The following is an 18,753-nucleotide window of genomic DNA, read 5'->3' as shown; positions in this document are numbered from 1 at the left end:
AATAAAATGGCCTAGGCACTGGACTTTTCTAGACTTTATTGAGTTGTAGGCTTTACTATCTCTATCATGGTATTGAGAGTGTACACAATTCTGTGCCTATTTACAGTTTATCACATTCCTAACTTTATGTCTCCAGTAGACTATAGGCACCTAGGACAGATTCACTGCTATCAAAAATATACAAAGAAGTCTTATAACCATAAGAAACAACAACCCAATTAAAAAGTGAGCAAAGATCTGATCAGACACTTCACCAAAGAAGATATACAGATGGAAAAGAATCATATGAAAAGTGTTCAACATCATGTGTAATTAAGGAATTGCAAATTGAAAAAAAAAAAAAAAGAATTGCAAATTAAAACAACAGGGGGGAGGGGGCAGCCCGGGTGGCTCAGTGGTTTAGCACCACCTTCGGTCCAGGGAGTGATTCTGGAGACCTGGGATCCAGTCCCACATAGGGCTCCCTGCATGGAACCTGCTTCTCCCTCTGCTTGTGTCTCTGCCTCTCTCTCTCTCTCTCTCTCTCTCTCTCTGTCTCTCATGAATAAATAAAATATTAAAAAAAAAAACAACAGGATACCACTATATAACTATTAAATGGCTAAAATCCAAAATTCTGACAATACCAAATGCTGGAACAACAGAAATTTTCATTCATTGCTAATGGGAATGCAGAATTGCACAGCCACTTTGGAAGAAACTGCTAAAGTGGCTTCCAAAAGAGGCTGTACAGTTTTGCATTACCAAAACTGCTGTAAAAAAATAAAGCCCATTAATTAAAGAAAAAAAATAGAAAAAGCTTACAAATTTGCAGCTATATATGCAACCAAGCAAAGTTATCAGGAATAACAATTGCATTACACGATCCGTGCTAAATTATTCCAATAATGTTTTTGTAGTGTCTAATTTATTTATCACTAAAGAATTATCTTGAATATGGGCAGCCTTAGTAATTATGAGGCCATTATCAAGCATATGTTGCTGTATACAATGTTGGTTTTTATCTCTGTGTTGCATAAACATGACAAACATTTTAACTAATCAACCTATAATTGCAGGGTCCCTACTAATGTATACAACTCCATGTTAAATATCAATTCACAGTCTGAAGTATTTAGGATCTAACAGCAGAAAAGCTCCATTTCCAGGCTTCCTTTTCATTGTTCCCAATATATATATATATATATATATATTTGATGTTTTTAATGGTGGTAGACTATTATCTTGTATCATTAAAGTCAGGCCTTATTTTATGGAATTTTACTTTAGAAAGACTATTTGAAGGAGAATGTACTATACAGTTTATGAATATGTCTTTACAATCGTGTATTTCATGTGACAGTCTCATCCGCACTTAATCTCTAAATCAGACATCCACAGAACAATTTCAGAGCATTTCTGCAGACGCTGGTGATATCTTCTTAAAAAGATAAGTACAAGACAACTTGGTTCTCTACAATAACAAGAAAGCAGCAATTAACTGGTCACTTCTAACAGGCCCCTGGAGGATGTGTACTGACTTCATGCTAGGGTTGGTTTCCAGTGCTGTCACCTATACTCTGAATTTACTGAAAGTGTCACAGAGTATTAAGAAGGTAGGTAAAGATATTTTTTTTGCTGGAATCTCAAGAGATCCTCTGAACTGCTAATTGGACATATTAATTCATTCAAATACTTTTGAGTACTAAGTGGGCGCTCAGGGCCATCATTCACAAACCCCCTCCCCCTTCCATGAAGGGAAGTTAGGGGAGGTAATCTAGCTATGACTCCTGGCTTAAGGATGTGTCTGCCTAAAGAGGTTGTCTTTCCCTACTTACATAAAAGCAGCATGGGACAGGCTAGCAGTCCCCTTGTTCATCACTTGAAGGAACAAGTGAATGATCACTTCTCACAACTTTCACAGGAGCACCTGGGCTAACCTCCCTGGACCACATTTTCTTTGCTAGTCAAATGGGAACAGTTGTACTCCCCTTTTGAGGACTATTGTGAGGATGAACTGGTTTAACCTACACTAGTTTTAGATCAGTGTTACTTATTACTATCAGCACATCCTAGAATTGTCACAAAGATTAAAGAAGCATGTAAACTGCCTTGTACTATGTTTGGTACCTCAGAGGCTCTCAAAGGTGGGGGCTTTAATTGTTGATGAAATACAATGAATTTTCCTCTCCTATACTACATTGTTTGGGTCCAAAGAACAGGAACTATGAAGAATTGTGTTTAGTAGCAAAAGAGATTTATTGAGGGTCCATCATACTCTAGATATTTTCAAAAGTGTTATTCGGGCACCTGGGTGGCTCGGTTAAACATCTGCCTTCAGCTCAGGTCATGATCACAGCTAGGGTCCTGGGATAGAGCCCTGTGTTCATGTAGGGCTCTGTACTCAGTGGGGATTCTGCTTCTTTTTGTCCTTCTGCCCCTCTCCCCCTCCTCTCTACTTGTGCTCTCTGCTCTCTCTAGTGCTCTCTCTCTCTCTCAAATAAATAAAATCTTTTAAAAAATTAAAAAATAAAAAGTATTATTATTAATTATTTAATACATAAAATTTCTCTTCGAGTTTACTACTTTATACCCACCATTCAGATGAAAAAAACAATTGAGAGGCTTTAAAGCCATGAATCTTAACAAGAAGGAGAAGGAATTAAGAGGAAGAGGTAAAGAAGAAATAAGAAGAGGAAGGGATACAAGAAGAAGGAAACTATAGTGTATTCTGAGCACTGCCTATAAACCCATGCATTTAATTAGTTTGAGTAGATGATGAACTTAGGAACGATTTGTAGGTTTGTCAAGCAGTGGTAAATATACTAAACATCATAGGTGAAAACATTTAAAATGTATATGAAAAATTTTCGATTGTAGTCTGCATTGCATTTTATATTTATAGTATACTTTAAAACAAATTTTCAGTGCTCAAAAACTGAGGTTTTGTGTCCTAAACAAATGAAAGATATAAAGTTAACTTCATGATTTTATACTCAAATTCTGCATTTCTATAGATTATAGCTAACACAGAAATTTTTTTTTCCATCATTTGACATGAGAATGGCAACAGAATATTGAACCGGTTTTAACAGATTTAGGGTGTAGGTATTTTCTTGAGAAACTATAACCACAGATCAAGCAATTGCTTTTCCCTTAAGGGAGACAAGTCCCATGTCTAAAGTACTAACTTCCTCCTAAACAGAATTTGTAGGGAGTTCTTATTTCCCCTAATGAAGGATACCATCCAGATTTGAATTGTGTTCTTCATCTAGAGAAGATTTCTCACCATTAGCTAAATGATAAGCATTCATCCTGAATGAGTGAAAACACAACATCCTAATTTTTCAAGAGTGTCACTTCCTTAATGTTAGGCTTTTTTGTTTACTACACATTTGGTGCTTTCAAGATAAATATGATGACATGAAGTGAAAAATATTTTTTCAGAATGGGAATATTATTTTCACATTGAAAAATCCTCCATATTATTCCCAGTTGGAGAATTTGAGATCAAATTTTGTAATTTTTATTAAATAGCAGCTTAAACTTTTTTGCCTATGGGAGAGAGAAATGTTGGTTATGGGTGTAAACTCTGAGGTGACCATTATCCTTAATTAACTGATGAGGAAGTGAGACTCAGATTTCATATGTAATATGTATATGTGTGTGGGAGGGTATATATATATGTGTGTGTGTATATGTGTATGTATATACATACATATATACACACACATGTAAACACACATATACACACACATATATAGTGTGTTTACATGTGTGTGTGTATATATGTATGTTATTTGTATTTGGGAAAGGACTAATTATGTTTATATCATAATGTTAAAAGTTAATCTTCTCCGGATGGTTGATATTTCAAAAGGTATATTCATATATATGTGGAGGATATATGTGTATACCCTCCATTTCTGGAGCTATGTTAAGATAACTTTTACTTGCTAAGAGAGTAAATCTTAAAAGTTCTCATCATAGGAAAAAGAATTCTGTAACTGTGTATGGTGATGGATGATTAACTAGACTTATTGTCGTGATCATTTTGCAATAAAGATCTCCCTTGACTTACGATGGGGTTATGTCCAGATAAACCTATCATAGGTTGAAAATATCAGAAGAGGAAAATGCATTTAATACACTCAACCTACCAAGTGTCATAGCTTAGCCTAGCTTACCTTAAACGTGCTCAGAACACATACACTAGCCTGCAATTGGCTGAAATCATCTAACACAAAGCCTGTTTTATAATAAAGTGTGAGATATTTTATGTAATGTATTGAACACTTGCAAACTAGATTTTGCTCCTGGGTACCAATTTGTGATCTATGGGATATTTAAATGTAAACCCATATCAGAGACGGATTGCTTCCTGAAATGAAAGGCATGGGTCCCTCCCATGTGGTTAGCTGGACTGTAAACATCATGAAGGCAGAATATATGGCTTTCTATCACCACTCTCAGTGCCCTGGGCAGGGTCTGGCACATAGTAGGCTCTTAATAAACACTGTGTTGAATAAACCAGTACAATGTGCCTATATTATCTATCAGGATAATATAGGTGTCCACCTCTTTGCTTCAAAAGAGGAAGCTCTGGTGGCCTCATCAAATGGCCTTGGCCAGATCCTGAAGCATGGGCCAAAAGGGCAGAGAGCAAACTCTTATTTACCTATGCCCTCACCAACCCTCAGGTGACCTATATGATCTATATTATCAATAGATTTGTATTGTCATTTCTGATAATTCAAGTAACCCAAAATTGTTGAATTCTCTGTTCCAGAGATCTATAGAGCAGGGTTTTTCAACCAACATACTATGGACATTTTGGGCCAAATAATTCTTTAGTCTAGGGGGTTCTTCTGTTCATTGTATGATGTTTAGAAGCATCTGTGGTCTCTAGCCACTCCATGCCAGTAGCACCTCCTAACCAAAACTGCCCAGATATTGTCAAATGCCACCCTGAAGAGGATTGAAACCTACCTCTTCTCTAACCCACTCAGAGACAGTGAATAAAGTAATTCATTGGTAAGAAGCAGAGAAGAGAAAACTTTGATAATAAGGATAATAAATTCTTTGGTGCAGCCATCTATTGTGATATTTTTACACATGTATATGTTCCTCTATAATGGAATTCTCACAAGAGCCAAGTCAGGATTAAAAGTGCACAATTTAAGTGCTTACTATTACCTAGTAGGCAAAAGATTTGTAACTCCAAAGTTTTACTGGGGTAGACTACTATTTCCTGAAAATCTTCCAGGGCAGACTTTAATTGGTGCTCTGGAAAACAAACGTCCTACGTCTTTTTCTTCTGAATGCAGTTTGTATATTAAAGTCCTTTGGACATCGGTGGCTAAAAACAAACATTTACTGTTATTTAAGAAAAACAAAGTTATTTAAGGAGACAAGATTCTTTCCTTACTAATATCCATCCAACCTGTTTTGCTTTTCACTAGTTCACGAATAGTGTATATACCATTTCCTCAAAATGTAAGGATTTCTAGCTCTTCTCTTATAATAGATTCCCATGCCAATTTAGTACTATGTTATCAGAGCCAGATGTAATTGGGACCCAGATAGAATTTTACTTAAGAAAGTAATTTATTTGTAAAGGATGGAATAACAATTTTTTTCCTGCCTTCATCTGTTCAATGGCCATGATTAGACTTATGGACATAGTCATTCATATGACTCTCAATCAGTGGCTCATTTGCCTCTATTTCTATGTCCTTCTGAGTATTTATTTGTGTATTTATTTTATTATTATTTTTTTTTTTTTTATAAAAAGTACCCAGGGAACTCTGCCAGTGGCTGCAGTGCTTTGGAGATATCAGTAAAACAGAATGATCTAGCACAGTTGCATTGGCCCTGGCCAATAAATGGAAGGTGCCAATATGAGTTCAGAGCCAAGCTCATCAGCTTGGTTTAGCACTCAGTTTGGAGACAGCATGGCCTAGATGGGCTAATATCTAAGTGGAAAGCAGGCCCAAAGTAAAGTGCAGCCTGGAGAGCTAGTGAAAATGTTCTCTGCAAGCCCATCTTTACATGATAATAACAAAACTTAATTAAAAATCACTGGTATTTTCTCTATTTGTTTCCTCGGCAGAAAATTCAAATACCAGACTGTCTGATTCAAAATTGAACACCTGGCAACCCTAATGATTTGCTTTGCACAATGATTTATGTTGGCAGATTAAGAAATGTGGAGACAGTGGGGGTTGGGGTGGGGAGAGCCTAGAAAGATTCAGGAAAAAAAAGACCTTTCCACTATTTTTATGTTTTTAATTGGGTTAAAAAATGTTTCACAGGAGAAGGAAATATTTTCACCTATTATTCCATTTTATTGTAGATCTGTCCATCTCTTTTTCTTTCTGTATTTTTACTTCTCCCCTTAAATGCTGATTTCCATAGCTTTAACTCTATCCTTTTTCAGTTTCTGATTCCTGTCAGATTTGATTTCGGTGTTTTTGACTTGAGGCTCTGTCCTCACTCTGGAAAACAGTCACCATAATTCATTCACTTGGGAAATATAAGACCATAGGATATGGAGTCAGGTGACTGTGAATCATAGCTGCACCAATTCTCAGTTGTGTAAGAATATAAAAAAGACATAATCTGTTTTTGCCTTCATTTACTCAGACATAAATGGGGTGATGAAAATATCTGTTTTTTAAAATTTTGTTGTGTGGGATACAGATTGCCAATAGACACATGAAAAAAATGCTCAGCATCACTCATCATCAGGGAAAGGCAGATCAAAACTACAGTGAGATATCACCCCTCCCTGTCAGAATGGCTGAAATAGAAAACACAGGAAACAAGAAGTGTTAATGATGAGAAAAAGGAACTCCCATGCATTGTTTGTGGAAATGCAAGCTGGTCTAGCCACTGTGGAAAACAGTATGGAGGTTCCTCAAAAAGTCAAAAATAAAACTGCCCTAGGATCCAGTAATTGCACTACTAGGTATTTATTCCCCAAATACAAAAACACTATTCCAAAAGGATACATTAACCCCTATGTTTATTGCAGCATCATCTACAATAACCAAATTAGGGAAGCAGCTCAAGTGTCCATCGATAGATGAATGGATAAAGAGGATGTGGGGTGTGTGTGTGTGTGTGTGTGTATACATTATATATTATATATATGTTATATTTATTATATTACTTATTATATTAATTATATATTATATTATTATATATTATATTATGTTTATTATATTATATTTTATTATATTATATATTATATAATATATATTATATGTATTATTAAGCCATGAAAAAGAAAGGAATCTTGCCATTTGCAACAACATGGATGGTGTTAGCATACTAAGGAAAATAAATCAGTCAGAGAAAAACAAATACCATATGATTTCACTCTTATGTGGAATCTAAGAAACACATAAAGGAAAAAAAGAGAGAGAGATAAACTAAGAAACAGACTCTTAACTATAGAGAACACGCTAATGGGGGGATGGATGAAATAGGTGACGGGGATTAAGGAGGGCACTTGTGATGAGCACCACCTGATATATGGAATTACTGAATCACTATATTGTACACTTGAAACTAATATAATACTGTATGTTAGCTACACTGGAATTAAAATTAAAAACTTAAATAAGCAAATAAGTAAGTAAATAAATAAATAGCGTGCTACTTGTGTAAGTGAAAAAACTGATTGTTGTGGAGATAAATAGTCCCACCCCTCATTGTTTTGGATTCCAATGGAAGAGCACAAATGGAGGCCTGCATATTCTATCTAAAGTTTTCAAAATGATAAATTATTCTAACAAACCATTGAATAAACTGCATTTGGCTACCTACTTTGGCAATTATAACTTCAAAATCTAGAGATCTGGTTTAAATTAGAACTCTCAGGTTTGGGATCCCTGGGTGGCGCAGCGGTTTGGCGCCTGCCTTTGGCCCAGGGCGCGATCCTGGAGACCCGGGATCGAATCCCACATCGGGCTCCCGGTGCATGGAGCCTGCTTCTCCCTCTGCCTGTGTCTCTGCCTCTCTCTCTCTCACTGTGTGCCTATCATAAAAAAAAAAAAAAAAAAAAAAAAAAGAACTCTCAGGTTTGGGACGCCTGGGTGGCTCAGTGGTTGAGCATCTGCCTTCAGCTCAGGTCGTGATCCCGGAGTCCCAGGTTCGAGTTCCACATCAGGCTCCCTGCATGGAGCCTGCTTCTCCCTCTGCCAATGTGTGTGTGTGTGTGTGTGTGTGTGTGTGTGTGTGTGTCTGTGAATAAATAAATAAAATCTTAAAAAAGAAAAAAGAGTTCTCAGGCTCCTTACTTAGAGTTGCTTGTTGGGATATGGTGGCCCAGGGAGAACTGGCCCTCATTTCTCAGCTTACCATCTTCTCTTCCTATGCCCAGCTCTTTCCCACAGTATAAGGGCCTCCAAGTCTGTGTATGCACACTTGAGGCCACACACCAAAGCTATGTTTACATCTCTATCAAAGGGCAGGCCAAAGCCACTCCTGTCACCTAGACATGTACACACTGAAGCAAGGACTGTCCTTGGAGGAAGGACTGGTGGATGATGTCTGTGAAGGCCCTGAAAGTAGATTTGAAGCCATTTTGACAGGGAATTATTGAGCCCTGAACCCCAGGGAGTCCTGGGGCAGGTTGTGGGCAGATAGAGATCAACCTGCAGACAAACTGGCCTAACCGACCAGGATTCAGAGAATCAGGTTATTGGATCCAAGAGGTCTCCAAGACGTTCACACCTATATGTTAGCCTGAACTGGCAGAGCTCCCACAGTTACTGGAAAACTATTGAATTTTGACTTTCTCCCCAAATGGAAGCATGCATTTTTCAAGTATCCCTTTTGTAGCTACTGTAGAAAAAAATAGTTGGGTGCTTCCTCAAAAACTAAAACAGAATTCTCTATTCCTTCAGGCAGGCTAGGTTGCATGGTTTGGAGAGGAAGGAAAACTGGGGAAAAGGGTGATTTTAGAGTCCACTGTCCAGCAACTCCTCTTTTGCTTTATGCCTGGTATATACTTTGTTCATTTTGTCTACCTGGTATTTGCTCTTTCTCTTCATACACTTGAGGTAACCTTGGAAATGATTCTAGTACATGAACTGAAATGAGGTGGTCTTCATGTATCACGGGAGCGACAGTGGTTTGTGCTTCTGATAAAATAACTTGAGATAAGCAAAATGCATCCACAGTAACTCTCTGACTTGTGAAATCTGTTGCTTCAGAATCATCATTCATCATTTTTGTCTTCCCAGACCCTAATGGAAATTAAAATAAACAAGCCTGTTTGCATTAAGAAAGGATCCTCTACAGTGACAAGTTTCACACAAATTGTACTATGAATAAAATATCCCCTGTGTTTTTAAACAGGTCATCCATTAAGGGTTCACCAGATACAAGGGAGTATTGTAGTTAAAAGGTGGATAGGCTGTTGTTTAACCAATGTTTCATTAATGAATGAGAGTTCAAATGGCAAATGATAGTCTAACAACATCATTTTATATTTGTGAAGATTAAACAAGACTCATGTTTCCCCGTTTGGTGGTTTGCAAACTAAATCTGGCACAAAACGTACAGAAAGATAAACTCAAGAGGAACGTAGCCTGTCACAGTGATTGATGGGACTGGTTTTCACCCAACAGTGTTTGAAAATGTAGATATCCTTAAATAAATGATGCTGTATGAGCCTTGCCAGCCTAGGGAATTAAGAAGACATTATTACATTTTGCAGAAGGAGTATAAAGCTCTGCTACCGAATTTGATGGTTGTAATTTTATATACTTTCCATAAGAGCTCTGTAAGAATGTGAGTGGCATCATCTTTAGTAATGAGGTTTCTGAGGTGTTACAAGGTGAGGCAAATCATTCCCCACACTGTGTTCCTGTAGGTATAAACTGCAAAATTAGCAGTATGACTTTCTGGAACACTTTAGGATTCTACTCACACTACTTTCCTTTCCTCCTCCTCAGTTTATGCCAGGCTCCGAGGAGGGACTCAGTCTCTAACTGATGTGTGTATGTTGGGGGGGGGGGGGTAAATTATAAAATACCAGATTTACAGGAGATTTATTAACAAGGCAGAAAAGTACTCTTAAATAGGTATAAATTGTAAAACTTTTCTTTTGGTCAAAATCAGCAAATTCTAGCATTTGTTTTTGTCTTTTGATAGGCTGTCACGCTCATATCAGGAGGATCCAAGCAGCCCATTTTCCAACCCTTGCCACTGCTGAATATTGTCACTTAAAAAAAATAAAATTCAGGGCACCTGGGTGGCTCAATGGTTCAGCGTCTGCCTTCAGAAGCTCAGATTGTGGTGGTCCTGGGATCAAGTCCCACATCAGGCTCCCCACAGGGAGCCTGCTTTTCCCTCTGCCTAGGCCTCTGCTCCTCTCTCTGTGTCTCTTGTGAATAAATAAATAAAATCTTAAAAAAAATAAATTAAATTAAAGTTGATGTCAATTTGGTAGGTGAAAGTTGACATCATGTGATGATTTTAATTTTAATTTATTTGACAATTTCTGAAGTAGAACACCTCATCAAGGATTATCTGACATTTATATATCTTCTCAAAATAATTGCCCATTCTAATTCATATTTATATTTACTTATGGATTTATGATTCATTTATTTAGTACTGAAATTAATAAAGATATTAGTTAATACTCATATGTGTTACAAACATTTTATTCTCATTTTTCTGTTTATTTTATTTATGTTCCCTTTCCCCTTTGGCCTATAGAAATGATATGTTTTATTGCAATCAGTTTTTTATGGTTTCTATTATCTGTAGCATGGTTTCATTGTTTGCATTTGTATCTTTGGTCTCTCTGAAAATTATCTTGGTGTGCTTTATGAAGGAGAACATTTTTATTTTTTCCTCAGATTATTAGTTAATTATATATATATATATATATATATTTTTTTTCCTCTCTCTCTTTCCTCTTTCCCTTTATCAAGAGATTCACATATTGATCCATTGGTATGTTTGATTTTTCTGTAACAGTATCAACTGACTTAATGATCTGATTTTCCCAAAAAAAAAAAAAAAAAAAAAAAAACACTTAGAACCTCTCTGTCAAGTCTCTCCATCCCCCCAAAAATCCTGTTGGAATTGAATTAGATTCCTATATTAAAGAGAATTCACATCTCTCTAATGTCGACTTCTCCCACATAGTAGTATAGCTTTATCTCCATTTCCAAATCTTGCATTTTTTGTGTATGTTCTTCTTAAGGTTTTGCAGTTTTCCTTATATGTTTCCTGCACATAAAAAAAAAAAAAATAGTCTTAGGTATTTTGTAATTTTATTGCATTGTTAATGGAATTATTTTCTTGTCATATAGGAAAGTTGTTTTTTTTAATATAAAATAGGTATGGACTCTGTTTAATATAGACTAAATATAAATTGATAATCAAATTTGGGCATACAAGAAATATCCTTATTTCTTTATTTTCTTTTAGTCAAATTTAGTATTACCTCAGGTCAACCATCCACCCTTTCCCTATCCCTTTGCCCTATCAGGCAAATAAATCAATCCCAGTATTTATGGAACTTACTTTTCCTTCTCTAAGGTCACTGAGATACATGATACTTAGAAGTGGGATGTAGCTTCATTTCATCATGGAGGCTGCTGAGACCATCAGTGTGACAAGATGGTCACAAAAAGATGTGGGCATTTCTGCTGTGCTAATACCAAGGGGCCATGGGGCCTTTACCTAGGCCAAGAGATTATTACAAGAGTTGATCCTGTTTCAACCATTTTCTCCACCTGCCAGGCAATCCTTGGGATCTGCAAACTCATTTCCCTTCCCAGCCATGGATATTTTTCTCTCTTGCACTGCCAACCTTGCTTTTTCCCCTTTTCTTCCTACTATAACTCTTTTTTAGGGTATCAGGCTTCAGTGGAAACAAAAACCAGACCAGCCAGCTATTTGCAGGCTACTGTTGCCTTTAGTGTAGCAACTCCCAAGTCTAAGGCTAGGGGTACTGAGAATTAATTGGCTCCCTTTTCCAGTATAGAGGAATAGATGAGTAAGAAATGGAGGGAAAATAAAACCCAAATAAGTACTTCAATTGATTTATTTGGCCTATGTGTAGAAGTGTTATGTATATTTATACTTAGTCAACTTACCAATTTCTTATTGTTTCTAATAGATTTATTTTCCTTTTTGTTCGAACTTGCTTCTAAGAGACAATATTGAGAATAATACAGATTTTTTCATATTGAAATATCATCTATTTTCTTGACTCAGTATTATCTCCAGAAAGACAACTAGTGGGGATCTCTGGGTGGCTCAGTGGTTTAGTGCCTGCTTTTGGCCCAGGGTGTGATCTTGGAGTCCTGGGATCAAGTCCCACATCAGGCTCCCTCATGGATCCTGCTTCTCCCTCTGCCTGTATCTCTGCCTCTCCCTCTCTGTGTCTTTTACGAATAAGTAAGTAAGTAAATAATAAATAAATAAATAAATAAATAAATAAATAAATAAATAAATACAACTAGCAAGTGGAGAGATAATGCTTTCAAATAATAGATAATCTATGATTCCAGTAAACTATGATGACCATCTACTTCCATTTCTTCTACTTCAGTAATTCTCCAACTGTGTTCCCAGCTCAGCACCATCAGCATCACCAAGGAACATATTAAATAGATTATTGGGCTTGAATCAGGAACTCTGGGGCGGCCCCCAGCAATCTGTTTTAACAAGTCCTGCAGGTGAAATCTGATACACACTGAAGTATGAGAACCACTATTCTACCTAATAATCAGGACTAACCTAGCTTATGGGGTCTTGTGCCCACTGTGATTTAGGTGTAGAGTTAACTCAACAATATGGCTAAGTCAGTGTGAACAAAAAATAAACATCACTATTTTGTACCCAAAGTTATATCTTTAGAAAAACATCTCATTACTGACAAGCAGTTCTAGAATTTGGCACATAGAAAAGCAAATTTGTTTAGCACCTACTATACCAAAATTGCAAGCATTAATAAACTAAAGCTTCTCTTTTTTTTTTTTTTTGCTAATTATGAAGAACAAAGTTTCCTGCTTATTTACATGTGGTTTACTGTCTAAAACTTTGTGATCTTTTACTACATTATAGTACTAGAAATAATGTCTTTATATCTTTTAATTCAAGTCAGTTGCCACTTTGGGAAATTAATTTTAGAGGCTCAATCCCCTATGAAGGATATAAGGAAGAAGTATGATTTAAGTGGGTATTAGTGAAAGATCTTTAAAAGCCATACTTTATTTAAATTCTTTTCTTGAAAAGTTGCTGGAAAAAAGATGAATTTGGAGAATTAATGTGGAGTTTTCTTATGTGGCGTTTTTAAATAAACTTGCTCACCCAGAATAGATACCACTACACCTGGACCTTTGTAATTCAGCTCTTTAGGATGATACTTAGACCAAGACTGTCATATGGTTTCAGTTTTTGGATTTTGGGTTTGGGTTTTTTGTTTTGTTTTGTTTTGGCTTCTGTGCTGGCCTTTTATTCAGTGTGTTGGAGACAGACTAGAATTTCCCCACTTTTGGTCACTTTTTCCTACCTCCTTGATCCTTGATGCGGCCCCTTGCCTTTCTTTCTTTTTTTTTTTTTTTTTGAGTTATACTTGATGATAATCCAGGTTGCAAATTTTGATCTTACCATGTATTAATTATAGGATGATCTCATAATTAGTTTCCTACCTTACAGGATTGTCAAGAGTAGTAAATGAGATAATGTATGTAAAACGCTTAGAGTATTTCCCATTTTGTTAGTAACACATTATTAAGACAGAAGAAATAATCTTATTCCCCCAATCCCCACCCCCCCACCATATCATTCACTAATTCTTTGGTGTGATTAGAAATGAAAACATTAAAATTTCAAACATTTATATCTCTGGATAATTTTTACCTCAAAACTAGATTATGTATATGATTGGCTTTTATCTCTAATCATTTCAAGAAAAGAATATGAAGTAAAATATTAGTTATAAAGGAGGAAATAAGTTCTTCTGGTTGTAAATGAGGTTTTATTTACAACCTGAGGATAGTTTCCAATTTATTAATCAAGGAATTCTTTCCAAAAATTCTTTGAGGTTAGCCGTGTATTTTTCTTATGCCCTACTTCTGGTCTCTATTATTATTATTTTTTTTTTTCTGGTCTCTATTATTGATTGTGGCCAAGGATATTGTAAAATATAGGATAAACCTATTAGGAGCTTCCTAAGTATGAATGATCAGAGGCCACTTGTTCATTTTTGTAACTGTACTATGCCTGAAGTGAAAATATATAACCAGCAAGCCCAGAATTTCTAGAACACGTTTCACTTGTTATTTAGGCTCTATGTTCAGTGTAGTGGAACTAACACATACCTCATAAGGATAAGTTCAGACCTACCCAATCTTGAGACAAAGTAATGGTCCCTAGTTGGCTGGTCTGAAGACATCTTTTGAATGCAGCTTAGGTTAGGCAAGGCAAGAGATGTACTGATACTATCTCATGTGAATGAATCAGTGAGGTAAAGACCATGATGATATGAAGTAGAGCCTTCATTCCTTACACCACATGTATGATTTGATCATGCAAATAGGCAGGCAAAGAATTCATTAAATTCCTAATGAGTTAATTAGGTCAACAAAGGATTGAGTTCCTAGTAAAGGCAAGCCACTTAACAAAACAAAATGCCGGATTTCAGGGGGAAATAGAGGAGAGTGGAGGAGAAGGATGTGGCACTTAACTAAACAGAAAGTTACCATAAGGCTCATTAAGGGTCAGACAGAAGGCAGCCCTGAATGAGGAATTAACTGGAGACAAGTAATATTTATGGCTGACATCTCATCTCAGGTTTTACCTTTTTACCTCTATCATCACTCCCTTTCCCCTCCCCGCACCCGCCCAAGTCTAGGAGTAACTTTTCCCAGTGTGAGAATGTCATCTGAATCTAGTCGTTGTAAACTTTTGGATACTCTCAGTTTCTGGAGGGTTTGATGTCTCAGAGTCCTTGCTGATAGCTTTAATGACAATTATCTCAAGGTTTCTATAGGGAGCTTCTGGGTTGTGAAGCATTGTCCATATATTGTGGGAGTGAAGCATGTCCATTTGCTGCGAACTATGCTGAGATTCAGTTTTTTCACCACTTACAAGAGCCCTAATGCGACCCTTCTCAACAGAACCTTTGGCCAGGTCCAATTTTTCCCTCTTCTCTCCAGACTTAACCTTAGATCATAGTGACAATGGCTTAATATATTATCTTGTCATTGTTATCCACACTCTATCCCAATGTTACAGCCTCCAGCCAAGGGTTTTTAAAAGGACTCTGTTTCTACTGGTTGGATTGTACTAGAGTGGGCAATTGGAGTGGCCCAATTAGGACAGAGGTGAGGGTGTGTCTGTAGGGGACCCTTATCTCAAGTCTCACTCCCCTCCACTCCAATGATAGATTGCTGTTTCCTCTATCCTTTTTAGGTTGCCAACTGCCCATGTATAGTTTTCCTCTATGGGTTTGTTTATTTATTTATTTATTTATTTATTTATTTATTTATTTATTTATAAAGATTTAATTTATTTATTCATGAGAGACATTGGGGGAGGGGGAGACAGACAGACAGACAGACACAGGCAGAGGGAGAAGTAGGCTCCATGCAGGGAGCCTGACGTGTGACTCGATCCCAGGTCTCCAGGATCACACCCCGTGCTGAAGGAGGCACTAAACCACTGAGCCCCCTTGGCTACCCACCTCTATGGGTTTAAAATGTTTTTTTCTGACCCCATCAGATCATTGACCAGCAAATGGCATTATTTTCTCTCCTACTAAACAACCTCTTAGCTATGCTCAGTGTTTTTTTTTTTTTTTTTTTCTGGGCTGACCTATTCATTGTGGCAATTTATAATATTTGTAATATATTTAAGTAACTCTAGGTCCTTGGCTTTTAGCACTTTTATCCAATTATGAAGTTCAGTTCTTGAGGTGAACTAAGTGTTAATGGCTGTTACCAGATCCTTGGGTAAAGATCAAGTCTGCCATAAGTATTAATAATTGATCGAAGTAGGTGAAATATTTCATTTTTTTCATTCTTTTGGAACTCACTTTTTGGTTGAAATTCTTGCAATTCATCTAATTTACTGGCATGGCTTGTCATATGCATTCTTGACATACTGATTTGTTTTTATATTCAAGCTTTGTTATTGACTCACTTCAGTTAATTGTGTGGTTTTAAAAATTGGAACCCAATAGTCAGTGATCTCCATTTGAAGAAGAAAAAGCCAAGAAATTGGAGCTTCCTTTAATTCTATAATACTAGAGCCAGAAAGGGCATGAACAAAATTTTAATTTTTACACTGTTCAGTCATTGGAGGGCATCTCTTGGCCAGAATAATTTTGTCAATAATATTACCACCTGCTCAATATTGATCAAAATTCCAAATGTCTACATCTGACCACATTTCCAATTTCAGACAAACATCTACCTCTAGACTATTTTTTTAAGGATATCACTTCTAGATTTTGCATGTTTTTCTTTTCTCCGATTTGTAGCCTTCTTGACACTGAATATTTAATTTTTCTATCATTGCTTCTTTGAGTTTTAATATTGAAATGTTCCATGTCATTGTTCAATAATACAAAATATTAGAGAGATCTTTTCATCCTTATAGACTGAAATATATCTTCAAATGATAGAAAAACATGTGGTACTGAACCATATTATGCATGCCAAGCAGGTTTCTATGAACCTGAAGATCTTAAAGCAATTCAGGGACAAGAAAGTTGGTGGGAGGATTTCAGAAAAGTTTGGAGACCCAAATCATGAGTAATAAATATGTGGTTCCTGGTCTTAGACTACACTGGTGAAAGAAAAATTTAAAAAAAAGAAAAAGAAGAAGAAGAAGAAGAAGGAGGAGGAGGAGGAGGAGGAGGAGAAGAAGAAGAAGAAGAAGAAGAAGAAGAAGAAGAAGAAGAAGAAGAAGAAGAAGAAGAAAAGAAGAAGAAGAAGAAGAAGAAGGAGAAAGAAGAAGAAGAAAGAAGAAGAAGAAGAAGAAGAAGAAGAAGAAGAAGAAGAAGAAGAAGAAGAAGAAGAAGAAGAAGAAGAAGAAGAAGAAGAAGAAGAAGAAGAAGAAGAAGAAGAAGAAGAAGAAGAAGAAGAAGAAGAAGAAGAAGAAGGAGAAGAAGAAGGAGAAAGAAGAAAGAACCACACAACAAGGAAGTGTTCTGTTTCCTTGGGTTATAAATTAGTCCATGACAAATAGAAAGTGAAATTCTGTAGGTTATTTCCATAACCTATCTTCCAGAGAATTTACTGACTGCTGTAAAAGAGGGAAAATGCAGAAGAAATATATAAATTCCAACAGTTTTTAAAGTATACAAAAAAAAAAAAAAAAGGAAGGGGAATGGCTAACCTCCTTCTATAAAAAGAAAAGCTGAATTTGTTTGGAAGAATCAGTTATACAAAAACAATAAGATTTTTCATTTATGGAATGCTCATTCATTTTCAGTATGCTTCCACCTAATCACCTATAGGATCGTATAATGGAATGAGATTTCAGTGTTCAGCTAGGATCTGACACCTGCCTCTCACATTTTATGACAAGAGTATTAGGGTCACACTAGGAAGAAGCCTCTTATTCTAGGTTTCACAGTGAATTATGGCTACTCCAGGGCCAGAGTCTGGATCATTTTAATGTAGTTCATTTTGACCATGAACCCTTGCTTCACTCTGGATGAACTGGAAAGATTCCCAACTCAGCACCTAAAATTTCATCAGCAGCAGATCACCAAATTGATAGTTATATAGAATGGAAGCAGAAGATCCCAGTGATCAAATCTGCTTATATACCTTCAGCAGGATGGTAGAATGGGTAGGCAGAAATTTTAGATTATGCCCTGCAATTTTAAAGCCAGAGCTTACTGAAGAGAACTGGGGAATATAGATGAGCAGTGATTGCTTTATTTTTCTACAATGCTATTTTTTTGAGGGGGCGGGGTAGGTTATGATTCTATAGACATGACACAAAAACCATTCAGTTTAAATTTTGAATATTCCTTTTCCCTTACCTGGGTTTTATCAACATTCCTGGAAGTTTGTGTTGAGTCAGGCCATGTATTGAAGGTTCCACATGCTCCTTGGTCCTAAGTCTACCTTCATATGTTCTTCATTCCAATCTACATGGCCCCTTAGGTTTAGCAAATCTCCCTGCTGCATAGTATACCTCTAGAACTCCATCTGCCTAGAACCAGGGTGTGAACTGAGTTTGGTCCACAGATGCATTTTATTTAGCCCATAAAACTATGTAAATCTGGAAGTTTTACTTCGATAATCTAGTTTTCTGGTGTCTATTGAACAATTAGAAATGCACAGACTTAGTACGTGTATTCTTGCATGGATGTTCCCCATGCAGCTGGCTGGTACTGCCCTCCCCCCTCCCCCCACAATTAGATGGGACCTGGGCTCTCTCCCCACCACTCCCTGTTGTATTGCACCTGGCTCCCTTCATCCACTTGAGTTTCCTGAACCTTGCCTCAACACGGCATGCTCACATTCTTTCTCTGGGATTTGTCTCTTCCTGAGTGGTTCTTTTTGAGTGATTGTCACAGGCCTCTCTACTCCTGAGTCTGTAGATCTTCTCTTTCCTCTTTCCCCCAAAGAGCAGCTTTTGGCCTGGGGATTGTTGAGGTGAGCTCTGTTTTCTCCTACTCTGCTTCTCTCAAATACTTTGTACGCTTGATCCCAGCCAGGATAGTTTGACTGTAATATAAGTCTTAGTTGTCTCCAAAATATATGATTTTGAAAA

At 36.7% G+C, this 18,753-nt stretch overlaps 1 protein-coding gene and 1 long non-coding RNA gene across 6 annotated transcripts in view; both read left to right on the top strand.

Annotated features, from left to right (window-relative positions):
* The window catches only part of LOC140618057 (uncharacterized), a 59,258-nt gene extending 47,244 nt beyond the window's left edge, over nt 1–12,014 (top strand). Inside the window, exons 6-7 of one of the 2 annotated variants that reach the window (XR_012018225.1) lie at nt 1,371–1,595; nt 10,147–10,573. This is a non-coding gene — a long non-coding RNA (uncharacterized lncRNA). Of the gene's footprint in view, nt 1–1,370; nt 1,596–10,146; nt 10,574–11,547 lie in introns of those variants that run through there. The other variant, XR_012018227.1, reaches the window with a different exon arrangement.
* MACROD2 (mono-ADP ribosylhydrolase 2) overlaps nt 1–18,753 on the top strand; it is a 1,923,575-nt gene that overhangs the window by 959,271 nt on the left and 945,551 nt on the right. The gene's annotated exons all lie outside the window — the stretch shown is intronic.

The sequence above is a fragment of the Canis lupus genome, chromosome 26, assembly GCF_048164855.1.
Source record: "Canis lupus baileyi chromosome 26, mCanLup2.hap1, whole genome shotgun sequence".
NCBI classification, from domain to species: Eukaryota; Metazoa; Chordata; class Mammalia; order Carnivora; family Canidae; genus Canis; species Canis lupus.
The sequence above is the reverse complement of the archived record's forward strand: the minus strand, read 5'-3'. Positions and strand labels throughout refer to the sequence as shown.